Raw genomic sequence first — 15,481 nt, 5'->3', positions numbered from 1 at the left:
AAGTGTAACCAAATTTTAACATACCAGAAACAACATCATTCATCAGTCATCCTTCCAGACAGGCGCCACTCCGCAGCGTCTCACAGGTGCGGCAGTTTCTGTTTCGCGAAGTACTTTTGAGCTGCTTGCTGCGGTTCTCCATAAAAAGCATCATGCTTAGTATACCAAATATCTTGTTTCACCTGGGGTTTTCACTGAAAGTGAAACACCAGTGTCCTTGTGTCCAGGATAGCGCGGCTTACAGTGTCTGTTTGGAGTTGGATGGCGTCCCGCTGTTGACTAGCATAAGCAGTCCTTATACTCGTACTGCTCCTGAAACATTAGTTTTGTAGGCATAGAATGTGTGTAATATCATCCCACTTCTGATGTCAGATTTACTTTAATATTATCGTTGATAAAATAGGAAATAAAGATGTAAGGCAGTATTTAATTAAGACTAGTTAATTATTGCTCAAAGTAATGTATTTATTATAGCGACAACTACAAGGTTTAGAATATGAAAAATGGTAGACATTATTTAAGTAATATATTTATGTAAGCAGATTGTAAGTAAAAGTATATTGTAGATTTACGGAACAATTAATCGGCTTTATTATCACATCATTCACAAAAATATTATTTTATGCGTAATAAATATTGGTGGCTTAATAGTTAGTACTGGCTACCTTAACGTACACACTTGGCATAGTTTAAAATAGTAATAAAGATCGAGCAATAAGCCACATGATGTATTACACCGTAATCAGTTGGAATATACGTTACATAGTAACTATTAAAAACTCATCAAAGGGTTATATTCACATTAAAGATTGTAACGTACATACCATCAGATTATAACACAAAGAAAACATACAGAAATTTATAACAAGTCATAAATTCACAATTAAATAAAATTGACACTTAACTTCGTTCGTCGTCGTAGCTCTCCAACTGAGAAGTGACCCACAACTGTCAGACACCCGCTTATATTCGATTAGACTTCACCCCTTCTACCACTTCTTGGTGGGAATAACAAGTAAGATATTTCCTGCACATCCGGTTATTATAATAATTCAATTCAACAAATGTATTTGCTGCATTTAGTTTAATTTATTATAGAATAATTAACGCAAACTAATACAAATTTAATATCATGGCTTATTATTATAAAATACTTTATTTACCTTACTTATGTTCTGACAGTTATGGTCAAGAAATATACATGGAGGGTAGTTGTGTTATTGAACAGCAGTTCTAACTTATTATTTCGATATAAGTACGTATTAGCTTAGCAAAAGTGAACCATCTCGTAAAAATGTAAGTGTGATCTTTGTTTTTATACTACGTATCTCACACGTTCGATGCTAAACAGCCGAGAAAGTTGCTTTTCTACGGCATTTTGGCAACGATGGATCTTTCTTAAGACTGTTTTTCGACTAACCAGTCGAAAGAGTGAACCTTATACGACTTAGTTTGCTAGTTGGGATATAACGACGCAACAATACGCTGCCGTCGCTTTCCGACTGTTATGTATCCATTAATATGAATAGTCGACCCTGTATATATTATTATTCGTACTAAAACGTTTGAATTGACATAAAGCTTGCATAAGCATGAATAAATTCCTCAGAACTCGCTATTGTTGCGGGGATCCTAGAGTCCTTTGTGTGAAAAGTATTTCCTAGGCTATGTAGCTGATTCTAGATTTGAGTGTGGAGTAAATGTCTATTCTAGATTTATCTTCGAAGCCATAAGTATAAGTGGATAGAGAGAGAGAGAATATTGCCCTTTGGCATAGTATACTAGACAATATTATGCTATATAATTATTATACTTAAAGATTTGGATTCGCGTGTGTGTATACTCGTAATTGACATTGTGCAGATTTTTGGCGTATTTATTTTATTTTATTATTACATACAAATAACGTGAATAGGTTCCCAATTAAAACTCGAATTACTTTGTATGACGTCACACCTTGGTCCTCAATACAGGATGACTTATTGTACATATTGTTGATGATTTTAACAAACGTTTGCGTTTGTGTATTAAGAGTCCTTACTCCTACAGACGAGCGTATTTTGCAAAATGCTTCCTTTTTCATTCAAGATTACGACGTAACTATTAGTATTTATTCAAAAACTGATAACGTACTTAAATAATCATTTCTTAAACTAGGGGCTGCAAACGTTCTAATTTTCATTTTCTCTTTTTGAACCTAAAATAAATGAGTTTTCTTAGAAGTCTTTTTCAAAATTTGCAGTGAGAAGGGTCGTTTCGGCTCTCAATTTTGCAGTAAACAAGAATCATTTGGTATATGAATGATTACAATTCAACTCATCATATGTTGTACGAGGGGCTTACATGCTTGAAAATCGAACTTTCATTTAAAAAACATGATAAAATACCTTCCGAGTTTTCTTCATTTTTTTGGTGAAAACAGGGTTACATTACATTTTTTTATCGCTAATTGGACTTATATTTTGCCACAAAAAAAATATTTTAACAAACTGTTACTTTATGTTTACTCATTAAAAAAAAATCATAACTATAGGACCTACCTTGCCGTAAATATATATTTTTTTAAAAGACCTATAAATCACGCTGCAGCGACGCCGCGCGCTCATTCTCCGCCGAGCGCGCTTAGGGAACGGACCTGCGCTCGATCGTCAGGCGCTCATTGCTTCGTAAACATTGAGCGAGTTCCGAGAACTGTTGTATACTATGATTAGAAAATCTTGATCCAAGGGAGAGTACATTTTTCACACCATATTAAATTTTAACAACCGACTCTCGCTTATGTGATAGATTTTCAGTGTTACTTGAATTCTGGTTAGGGTTTGCATTTTAATTATACCCGGACGACCTGGATGATGTCCAGGTTCTCTTGATGGAGTCAGGAATTGGCCACCGAACTCCTAATCTACTCATCTTAACTCCATCGTGTTTGGGCTCCATGGATTTGCCTTGACGAACACCACGGATCTAGATGAGGTCCAGGTTCTCATGATGGACTCAGGAGTTGGTCACCAGAACTCCTAATCTACTTATTATCACTCCATCGTGTTTGGGTTCATAAGATTTGCCCTGACGAGCATCATCTATCTAGATGAGGTCCAGGGTCATGAGACCCTTCTGGTGACCAACTCCTGACTCCATGATGAGATGGTCACCAGAAGTCCTAATCTACTCATCATAAGTCCATCGTGTTTGGTCTCAATAGATTTGCCCCGACGAGCACCATTGATCTAGATGAAGTCCAGGTTCTCATGATGGAGTCAGGAGTTGGTCACCAGAAATCCTCATCTACTCATTATAACTCCATGGTGTTTGGGCTCATTAGATTTGCCCTGACGAGCACCATCTATCTAGATGATGTCCAGAGTCACGAGCCCCTTCTGGTGACCAACTCCTGACTCCATTAATGAGATGGAGTTAGGAGTTGGTCGCCAGAAGTCCTAATCTACTCATCATAACTCCATCGTGTTTGGGATCAATAGATTTGCCCCGACAAGCACCATCGATCTAGATGAAGCCCAGGTTCTCATGATGGAGTCAGGAGTTGGTCACCAGAACTCCGAATCTACTCATCATAACTCCATCGTATTTGGGCTCAATAGATTTGCCTTGACGAGCACTATCGATCTAGATGCGGTTGATAGATTATTAATATTATTTTATTTTATATACTTACAAATAAAGCTTCATTTGCTTCCTCCCTTTTCACATCCTTAAGGGATAATTTTTGAGATTAAAAGTTTGCTATGTTATTCCCTGGGACTCAAACTATCTCTGTACCTACCAAATATGAACTAAATTGAATATTTTAAACTTTCGCGTTTTGAACACAATAGTAACTCACATACCCGCGTTAGACCCGTCTATAATGTGGGTTTAACTAAATTGGTTCAGCAGTTTAAGTGTGAAGAGGAATTAAAAAAAGTATTTTTTTTCTTCATATTTTATGTGTTTTTACTTCGGAATGATGTCATTATGATGACACCTGATGATGATGATGATGATGATGACAATGAATTCGGCACCCCCGATTTATACGAAGACGATACCAAACTTGGCCTAGTGGGTTAAATGATACAGATATCAAGATCAAGTTGTGAGCCCCGCCCCCCCCCCCCCTCCGCCCCCTAAAAATTTACATCAAAAATCTGGGTGGCTCCACTTCTTGAATCCATCCTTGGATCCTAAGGACCAATCCTGTCAAAGGAAATCTCTTGTTCATGCAACGCCGTATGTTAGGCCCAGCACCATCCGCTATTACTTCTGTTTTAGACATAGAATCGAACTTCAGAGAGTTGTTACATTGTTAGTACTCTCAAATTTATTGTTTTTATACAGGGTGGCCAAAAAATAAGTGCTTTTCCGTTGCTAGCAAGAAAATGGTTGCTAAAAAATGTACCCTCCCATAGAAAATGGACTAGCCAAAATCTATGAAACAGTAATTTTTTTTTTTTGCGATTTCGGTGTAGGTCCCATACTAAAAGTTGCTCAGTATAATCACTAAAGCTCCCTGGCAACGGGAATGCCCTTATATTTGGGTACCCTGTATATGCATACAGGTATATATTAGGGTGTTGCTTATTTCGTCGAAATTGAAATTTTCTATGTCTTACCCCCTTAAATTGTTCTCTTTCACTAAAAAACAATTAGAATTTTTTATTTCGTTTTAGGGGTCGCTACCGAATTTAGAAAATTTGAATCCTTCATACATTATGATTTTTTTTTAATTTTTAGTTTTTAATTAGTGAGACAGTGAGTCAAAGTATATGGAAGCTATTTACATGTAATTCAATACTAGGTATAGTCAATATATTTTAATTTTTATTCCTATTTTAGGAGTGCGCACTGCTGAATGAATATTTAGAACGCCTAAAACACGCATAATAAGCTTTAAAAAAATAGTGGTATTATTTTATGTTAAACTGCACATTAATACACCCTGATCCTGACCCGTTGATTCATATAAAAAAAAAAACAAGAAAAAAGACTAAAAAAAATAATCTTGTATGGAGGGTGCAAATTTTCAAAATTCGGTAGCGACCCCTAAAACATAATTGAAAATTCTGATAAAAATACACATTTGTTTTTTAGTGAAAGAGAACAATTTAAGGGGGTGAGACATAGAAAATTTCAATTTCGACGAAATAAGCAACACCGTATGTATATATACTATAATTTAGTATAATCTTATCTTTCAAACATTTAATTATTCAACTTCCTTGGTGAACTGACTTGAATAGTTCCTTGACTTCATGGATGAACTTGTCGCAATAATTCCATGACATAGGTAAACAATCATTATTATTTATTCGTCGTTGGTTATATATTTTCTCAACACATACACTCTATTCACTACTATCATGCTTATAAAAGAGTGCCAATATAACGTTAAAATAAATTTACTTGCAAATTAAATTGAAAAGTATCAATATTATTCTCGTCTGCGTTGAAACGCGCATAGCTTTGCCGGCGCTCGCGTATCAAGCGCCAGCGCCATCTATCGAGTGTTATTTCGCAAAATCGGCGAACGCTCTAAGGAATAAGGGCTCTTAAAGCAAAAGATGAATATATTGAAGGTTTGCTACAGTTTAATGATTGTGATTTAAATTTTTGTAAAAAACGTGTAACTAAGAAAAATATTATTCTTTTGTCACTGTGTTTGGGCTAACCTGTAGTACTTACACCCTTATACAAACACAATGCGAACAGAATGCTGAATGTCAATGCGTGAATTATACTTACACGTTCGTGGCTTCGTGACTTCATGTGTGCTTAGTGTTGTCAAGGTAAGACTTATCTTATAATCCTTATAAATTTTAAAACGCATGTTAACACGTTCGCGGACGCGGATTGCATAGCATCCGTTTTTGCACTACTCCTGGTGACGCGTATGCTATAGCATCCGTTATTCGTTTTAAATTTCTGCGTTGAAATGCTTATCAATCCGCTTTACCACAGTATAATATTATTCACCAACTTTTCCTCTACCAGTCACCAGAATCAAAGTTTGCATACTGCCATATTACATAGTTTTATCGAAGTTAAAAATTATCCTGTGACGTCTCCAATTGGGCCCCCCTTTCTGTGACGCACCTGCTAAAGCATTCGTCTTTGTATGGGAGCTCCCTTAGTAGCCCGGCAGGTGCGTCTGGGAGTGGACACATGAAATTTGGGTGATTATCGTGCGCGATAGCGATTTTGACGGATTTTTATAAAATCGTAATTAATGTTTTTCTTACAATTTCTTTAAGTTTTTCAATGTGTTTTAATAAACGAACATATTTACTAGTGGTTTATTGTGCTACAATCAAATTTTGATAACGGTGAATGTGAAAAAGTGAGGCATGAATGTGTATACCTAGCATTCAAGTAATTACGTTACTAGTCATAGTTTTGATGGTATAATTGTGAATTATAAGCCTGCTGGCGCTCGATCATCACCTCTTACAAGGTAAGAACCTTTCTGACAAGTATTGTGGCATAATTCTTGTATATTTCACGCCTTATGTTTGGTGCAGATGCATTCGAAAAATAATATAAAGTTGGGTAAATCATCGCGTGACAGGAAAAGTGGTGGACGCTTTACGTCCAGAACTTAACGCGGCGGTGCCTTACAGGGAACTCTAAAAGTGTAATGCGGACGAGATTGACACTTTTGAGAAGTGGTGTTGGCGTAAAATGCTGCGTATACCTTGAACAGCTAGAAAAACAAACCACTCTATTTTAGAGAGCTCAACATTGCCCTTTCGGCTCTCTGCAATATGCCATGAGTGGGCCTTTAGATTCTTCAGACATATGATGCGGTCTCCAACGCAGGATGTGTAGTATCACATCATTTTAGGTCGAATGAATGGCGAACGTGCTTGGCATGGGGCATGTATGAGATGGACACAATATGACAATGATAAGCAATGAGGGGACAAAACAGAAGTAGAAAAATGTTTGAAGACGCCAGCAATGAGTCTTTAGAGCAAAGATCTTGACTCTAGGCAGTCAGAATTCTCAGCCATCAAGTTCATCGACCACGATGAATGAATGCTATAACATGCGATGTCATATAAGATCCCATCTTGACTACGTCATGTGACAGACATGCTTATGCATCCGAATTGTAGAGCATTTGTTGTCATATAGCGTATAAAAAATATACTTCATATTGACGCGGATTGCATAGCATTCGCCTTGCATAGCATTACGCGTCATATACAAACCTAAAATATATATTTGCAGTGACAGGAATGCTATAACAGTCCCAAAATCTCCATACAAAATGTAGGTGTCCAAACGGTGTGACTGAGCGTCCGCGAACGTGTTAAGGTGTGTCCATATGTAAGCGCGCGCTGCAACGTTCATGCAACCATACAACAACTAAAAGGATTATAGTTATAGTATGTCAAGTGTCTTGAATTTATAAGTCCATTGTGGCAATGACCTGATCTTAATAGTTTTCATAATTATTGTCCTTGTGACAATTTTCAAAGTAGCCAAGAAATAAAATTGCATGACAAAAGTAGTAAATGATGTTGCTCAATTCTCAACTGTAGGTTACCTACGCCTCAACGATTTGTCTTGTGGATTGCTTAGGTTATCTACTTACTTATATACTCAGGAGCATTATATACGAAATTTATCACTTTATTTATTATCTTTAGTTTAAACATTTTCTCCTGTGTCACGGCATTAAAGGTCGACATACAGTCATCAGCTAAGCAGCATAAGTGGTTACTCGGACCGACCCTGAAGTGATTTGAAGTGAACTTGTTGTTCTCAGATTAGGTAATATATTAAATATCTCCCACTTAGCTACTTCTGCAACTTCGTTAAGTTATCACGCGTGTTGCCATTGTCGTTTTGGTACGAACTTTGAACAAAACCTATATTCTGTATCTTTTAGGCATTTCAATGAAAGTAAACAAATAATTTGTAAATTTTAAGGTAGTTACAGCATTTATTGGTTAACTTAGCAAATGCAAAACCACCTGGATCTATCACTGGACTTTAACCTACAGTATTTGATCATGTAATTTTTTAATCTACCCTCAAGTGGTTTAAGGAGCCATTTGAGGGTAGATTTTGTTTATTATTTAAATACCTAAAGATAGACTATAATGTGTGCGTCAAAAGTAGTCAAAACTGCGACTCTCGTACGCTCAGATAGGGACACAGCTTTAGATAAGCATCTGCAGTATAATGAGCTGCAACACTGAACACTGATGCATGCGGCAGATGTGCAAAAAACTGACATTACCATAATCCGTGGATAAACGAAAACGAATTTAAAATTATAATTTAACTGATAAAACCTTTTGTTCTTTATTAATGCAGCGTATCCGCTAATTATAATAAATGGGAGATAATTATATGTTAAATCGGATATTTTGCTGCGATTTATGCAGTTTGTTTTTTTGACTTTGTGGGATTAATTCCATTAGAGATATTACTAGTTTTAATGAACTAAGTAGATATTTTCTGCGGTACATACCTATATTCATTTTTTATAATTTTAACACACGTTTTTGTATCAAAGCTAATTGATAATATTTTGAAGGTAATACGTTTTCTTTTAGCTAAACAATTGTAGTTTTACTTTTTAATGACATTTTGTACAAGACGTGTAAGTACTGTAAGTAAGAAAAATATTATTAAAAATTATATGTAAAAGAATAAACACAGAGTACATATTAATACCTTTTATTTGCAACACAAATAGAATACAGGCAATATATGTGAAAGTATGTTCTATTTAAATTAACGAATATATTTAATCACTTAAAAGTCGCCCAGTACATTTCTTTATTATAGCTACATATTATATCGGCAAAACTAATTGCTAATAGCAATGGATACTTGACTAGATCAATGATTGACTAAATTATTCAAAGTTACTTTACCACAAATCAATATAAGCTTAGCTAGGGAAAGTTACTCAGTGGAGGATACAATTGTGACCGCTCACGACGCTGCTCGATGGCAAAGTGCTGGCCCGGGTCTCCATCATCACGTCCCCACCTCCGTTCCTCTACAGTGGCTCCGCGTGGTGATGGAAGTTCGAGTGGTGGGAGGCCACTTCGCCGGTCCGATGAGTTACCACGTCCAGCTATACTCCATAGATGGCGCTGTAGTCCAAAATATATGCCGGAAACGCTTGAGCGACAACATCCGGCCAGCCTGGAGTACGTGCTCGTCCCGAGTCACGTCCGGATCTTATGCAGGAGCTGAGGACAGAACACAAATGTCTAAGTTATTTTATTCGACAGCTGTAGGTATAAATAAAGCAGCCTTAAAAGAATAGTGCAAGTAAATAAATTGTTTTATTCGGGTGGAGTTTGTTATCCCATCGCCGGCCAACTCACTCCCCATTGTGGCTTGAACTTGTAATGTTCAGATTACAAGTCGTGTATCACCACATACCCGATAAAATAGTAAGTGACGTTCACTTCCTATTTTCTACAACTTACATACTCACACTACGTTTTCTGTACGAGGCTACTGCATTAGATCAAGAAAAACCTTTTAGTTCGAGGTTTTATCAGTTCGAGTAAGTATGTTTAAATCAACGAATTGAAATATTAAATGAACTATTTTATGCAAATATTGATAAATATATATAGTTAGATGTTACCTTCGATACTGTTGACAACATCCGGGTCCCGTTCGGAGTCAGAATCTGCTCCAAAGTTGATCCATGGCTTCATGTTCTCAACACATGCAGTACCATCGTATCGTTTTGAAGTTCTTTCTGCTCCTCTCATGTCAGCAACCTTGTAACGATCCTTACCTAGAACCTCAGTTACTTGAAATGGCCCTTTGTAAAGCGGCAATAATTTTGTACTTTGTCCTTCATTTGACTGGCTCGGAATTTTCTACTACCAAATCACCTACCATATACTTAGGCGCTTTCTTACGTTTAACATCGAACGCTTGTTTTTGTATTACGGCATTCTTTTTGATGTTGGAATCGACTTGATTCCTGAGTGCCGTCACATCGACCGAGTTCTCAACATTATCATCATCAGTGATTCCGTCATTACTAGTCCGAATTCGATAACCGAAAAATACCTCGCTTGGCACCGCAGCTATTGTTTTATTAATTGTACTATTAATTCCCTGCTGTATTTTTGTAATATGTTGGTCCCATTTATTATCATCAGTGTCCGCGCCTAAACTACGTAATGCGTCTAAAATAGTCCGGTTATAACGCTCTACCTGTCCGTTTGAGCGAGGAACACCCGTGGCAATAATATGAGCCCTAATTCCAGAATTTTTACAAAATTCCGTAAACAATTTTGACGTGAAAGCACTACCTGCATCACAAATAACCCGTTTTGGTGGCCCAAACAATTTAAACAATTTATTTAATTCATTTATGACGATTTGACTTTTTGTGTTCTTGACAGCAGATATGAACACAAATTTAGTGAATGCGTCTACCATTACTAATAAGTGGCTATTTTGCTGCGTAGTTTTGACAAAGGGGCCCAAGTGGTCCAAATGCAGCGTGTGAAACGGTCTGCAATGTTTAGGTATAGGATAAAGCTCGCCGGGCTTTTTGCCGTGGACATGTTTGTTATAAATACAATTGAGACAATTTTTTATGTATTTTGCTACAATTTTCTTTAACCGTGGGAACCAGTACTTAGCTCTTATTCTTTCGACTGTCTTGTCCACCGCAAAATGTCCGACATCATCATGATTTAATCGAATAACCTGCCATATACAGTTCTTTGGAACTACCCAGCGTCTACCAAATTCTGTTCTGCGATATACCTTATTACCGACTAATTCATATTCATTAAACAATTGTTTATTCGCTTCGGCCTCGCCTGACTGTAAGATTTGTCGAATTTGACTGATATTTGAATCTAATAATTGCACCGATAAAAGCCAATCACCCTCAGTTATTAACATAACTTCATTCCTTTCTGTAGGCAAGTCATCATTTTTAACTGGGTTGCGACTCAAAGCGTCAACATGCTGCATTTGTGACCCAGCTCTGTGTTGTATTTCGAACGTAAATTCTTGAGTGTACAAAACCCATCTACTGATGCGTGGCACTATTTCCTGTTTAGTTAATGCATACCTCACAGCGTTACAATCGGTAATGATTTTAAACTGTGTTCCCAACAAGTAATGACGAAATTTTTGTAAACCCGTCACTATGGCTAATAGCTCAAGCTCAAAAGAATGGTATTTCTTTTCGTCATTAGTTGTCTGTCGGCTGTAAAAATGCACTGGTCTTTCGCCATTTTCCGTGGTTTGCATTAAAATACAAGCAAGACCATCGCGACTCGCATCAGTATATAGATGGATTGGCAACTTGGGGTCAAAAATGCTTAATGTGACGTTATTTACTAAAGCACCCTTTAATTTTGCTACCGCCGTGTCTTGCTCGTCGCTCCATTGCCACACAGAGTCTTTCTTTAGTAAATTGCTTAAAGGCTTACAAAGTAAAGCGCAATCTTTAATAAACTTTCGAAAATAGTTTATAAGTCCCAAAAATTGCCTTAGCTGGTGAACAGTTTTTGGGGTGGAAAACTCATTTATTGCTTTCAATTTACGATCACTAGGCCGCACCCCCTCCTGTGAGACTAGATACCCTAGGAAAGTGACCTCTGTTTGAAAAAATTTACATTTTTCCATATTTATAGTTAGGCCATTGTTTTCAAGGAGTTGCAGTACATTGTCTAAGCAAGCGACATTTTCCTCTAGAGTCTCTGTGGCAATGAGCAAATCGTCCATATAGCAAATGACACGCCCAAAACGCAAATTACCTAAGATTGTATCCATCAATCGTTGGAAGACTGCAGGACCATTGCAGACCCCAAAAGGCATACGAACATACTCGAAGTGCCCATCACTCGTGACGAAGGCTAATTTATGGACCGATTCGGATTTGACTGAGATTTGATGATACCCACTTTTCAAATCTAGTGAGGTATAATATTTACAACCCCTAAGCCTATCAATGAGATCTTCGATTAACGGCATTGGGTATTTTTCTTTGACCGTGATCTTGTTAAGTTGTCGGTAATCGACGCATAAGCGTTTGGCTCCTGACGCCTTATTAACAAGCAGTGCGGGACTTGCGTAAGGTGAATTACTGTTACGAATAATACCACTTTTCAATAAGTCATTACATATCTCGCGAGTGGTGGCTCTTTCAGACTCAGACATTCTATACGGTCGTTGACATACTGGTTTATCAGTTGTCAATTCAACATCAAGTTCAACACAGCTTGTTTTACCCAAATCTGTCAAGTCATTGGATATACATTTAGGGTATTTCGAAAAAATGCCCTTCAGGATAGATTCATGCACCTTACTGTTACTACTATTCATTGTATTAGTGTCAATATTGAACACCTCCAATGACTGGACCGATTGAAATATTAAGTTCTCGCCGAATCGAACGTACATAATCCTCTTATCTTCTGTAAAATTGCGACCTATTATAATATCGCCACCCGACAACGTGTCAATTACATAAAACGTCGTAATCAACGCAACTGAATCGACTTTTAAATTAACCGCCACCGCGTGAGTCACCTGAGCCGATAAATCATTCCTAAATCCATAAAGATTGACAGGAGCGTTTAACAGGAATGTATGCAAATTATTCCGTCTGACGAAATCTTCCGTTACAAGAGAACAAGCAGCCCCCATATCAAAGAAACCTTCACATTCAAGTTCGTCCAAATATATTTTTTTGAAAAATTTTTGCTTAGAATCATTAATCATTTTGACTTCCGCATCCTTTTCGACTTTCATACTTGTTTTGGATTTGCAAGCTTTTTCTAAATGCCCGAATTTATTACATGAAGTGCATTTGACATTATCTTTTAAAGTGCAGTTGATTCTTCTATGCCCCGGTTCACCGCAACGATAACATGTAACACCGTTAGTTGCATTCTTGTTACTACTTGGCGTAGAAGTATCAGATGCACTACTGGAAACTTTGTTTTCTGTGACGGTTTGACCTAGAATCGTGTTATTCGATCGAAAAGGATGTTTGCTAGTCGTATTATTTTTACTAGGAACGGGTTTCTCGAGTTCTGTGTAGGTTTTACCGTGCAGGAATGAAGCGAGCTCGTCACAGTATTTAAAACTACCCGCTTCCGCCGCACTTATAATGTTTACATCGCCTATTGACCCAACGATAATTGATATCACGTCGCGTTCTCGAAAACCTAAATGTAACCTGTCAATTTTGGCTTTTTGTTGAAAGTAAAATTCATACAACGACTGCTTAGGCAGCGGCTTTGATTCTATCAACTCTTTGAGAAGTACATAGGTATTCCGTTTAACTTGAAACGTGTCTGATAACATACCACTCCACTGTTTCCATGTCCAATTTGTCCATTTACACTCATTCTTTTGAAAAGAATCTAACCAAATTTTACCGGTATTTTTCAATTTTTGTAGTGCTTGATATGTTATCATACTGTTCGACCACCCAAACGTACGCGCATTAGCCTCAACTACATCTAACCAACTATCAACGTCATCGATTAACGGATCGAATTCGGGTATCACTGACGATAAAACAATGTTTTGACTCACGGGCAGTGCATCTCGGCTTCGTTTGTTCTTTTGCCGTCTACGCCGCTTCCTAGCGCGGCTGCTGTCGCTGCTCGACGAGCTGCTTGAACTGCTGGAGCTCGTAGATGATGATTCAGAGCTAGTAGACCGATGGCGCGATCTTCTTTTCTCCGCCTTTCTCTTCCGAGCACGTGGCATTGTGGAGGGCGCACGAGGTACGAAACACTTGTGATAAAAGAATAAACACAGAGTACATATTAATACCTTTTATTTGCAACACAAATAGAATACAGGCAATATATGTGAAAGTATGTTCTATTTAAATTAACGAATATATTTAATCACTTAAAAGTCGCCCAGTACATTTCTTTATTATAGCTACATATTATATCGGCAAAACTAATTGCTAATAGCAATGGATACTTGACTAGATCAATGATTGACTAAATTATTCAAAGTTACTTTACCACAAATCAATATAAGCTTAGCTAGGGAAAGTTACTCAGTGGAGGATACAATTGTGACCGCTCACGACGCTGCTCGATGGCAAAGTGCTGGCCCGGGTCTCCATCATCACGTCCCCACCTCCGTTCCTCTACAGTGGCTCCGCGTGGTGATGGAAGTTCGAGTGGTGGGAGGCCACTTCGCCGGTCCGATGAGTTACCACGTCCAGCTATACTCCATAGATGGCGCTGTAGTCCAAAATATATGCCGGAAACGCTTGAGCGACAACATATGTCAACGTATTTTTGGGCCACCCTGTACACATAAAAAACCGGGCAAGTGCGAGTCGGACTCGCGCACGAAGGGTTCCGTACCATAATGCAAAAAAAAAAACAAAAAAAAAGCAAAAAAGAAAACGGTCACTCATCCAAGTACTGACCACTCCCGACGTTGCTTAACTTTGGTCAAAAATCACGTTTGTTTTATGGGAGCCCCATTTAAATCTTAATTTTATTCTGTTTTTAGTATTTGTTGTTATAGCGGCAACAGAATACATCATCTGTGAAAATTTCAACTGTCTAGCTATCACGGTTCGTGAGATACAGCCTGGTGACAGACGGACGGACGGACGGACGGACGGACAGCGAAGTCTTAGTAATAGGGTCCCGTTTTACCCTTTGGGTACGGAACCCTAAAAACAAAGATATTCTACCTATATATAGACAGGTAGTTAAATAAAAAACTATAAAATAATAATATAAAGTAATTATTTTTTTGTTATAATGCGCAAATGAATCCTCGTATTGAAGGTAGTAAAACGGTGCATAATTATTGCATTAATGTACTCGTAATAATATGTATGTAAATATAATTTACAACTTTATTTATTAATTTAACTGCGTAAGTATAGTCCGAAGATATAGCGGCTACTTAGACTGCTGATTACTGCAAATAGTATCTTAATACTAATATCATCATCATCATCATCATCTCAGCCATAAGACGTCCACTGCTGAACATAGGCCTCCCCCTTATGGGGGGTGAATGCCATAATCGCCACGCTTGGTAGGCGGGTTGGCGATCGCAGTCGAGTACACCGAATTTGAGGGACGCTGCTGCCCGTCCACCGGTGGTCTTGGACGTAGTTTAAGGACATATCCGGGTCTCTCTCTCTTTGGTCGGTCCCTCATGTCTGAGGATCGTGGTCAGTATCAGGGTTGCATCTGGAGCGGATGATCTGTCTCCACCGGTTTCTGTCCAACGCGTCTCTGACGACCGTGTAGAAAGCAGAGGATGACGAGTCTTTAACTTGATCGGTCCATCTTATTGGTGAACGACCGCGTGATCTCCTGCCTTCGGTGTGTCCAATCACTATCAGTTTTTCCAAACTTTCGTCACCTCTGCGCACTGTGTGTCCGAAATATGATAGTATACGCTGTTGGCATATGGTGGATAGACGAGTTTTCACTCGGAGCTGGGTTAGGATTGATGCATTAGTACG

Source organism: Cydia fagiglandana, chromosome 4 (assembly GCF_963556715.1).
Source record: "Cydia fagiglandana chromosome 4, ilCydFagi1.1, whole genome shotgun sequence".
NCBI classification, from domain to species: Eukaryota; Metazoa; Arthropoda; class Insecta; order Lepidoptera; family Tortricidae; genus Cydia; species Cydia fagiglandana.
This window is presented reverse-complemented; position numbering follows the sequence as displayed.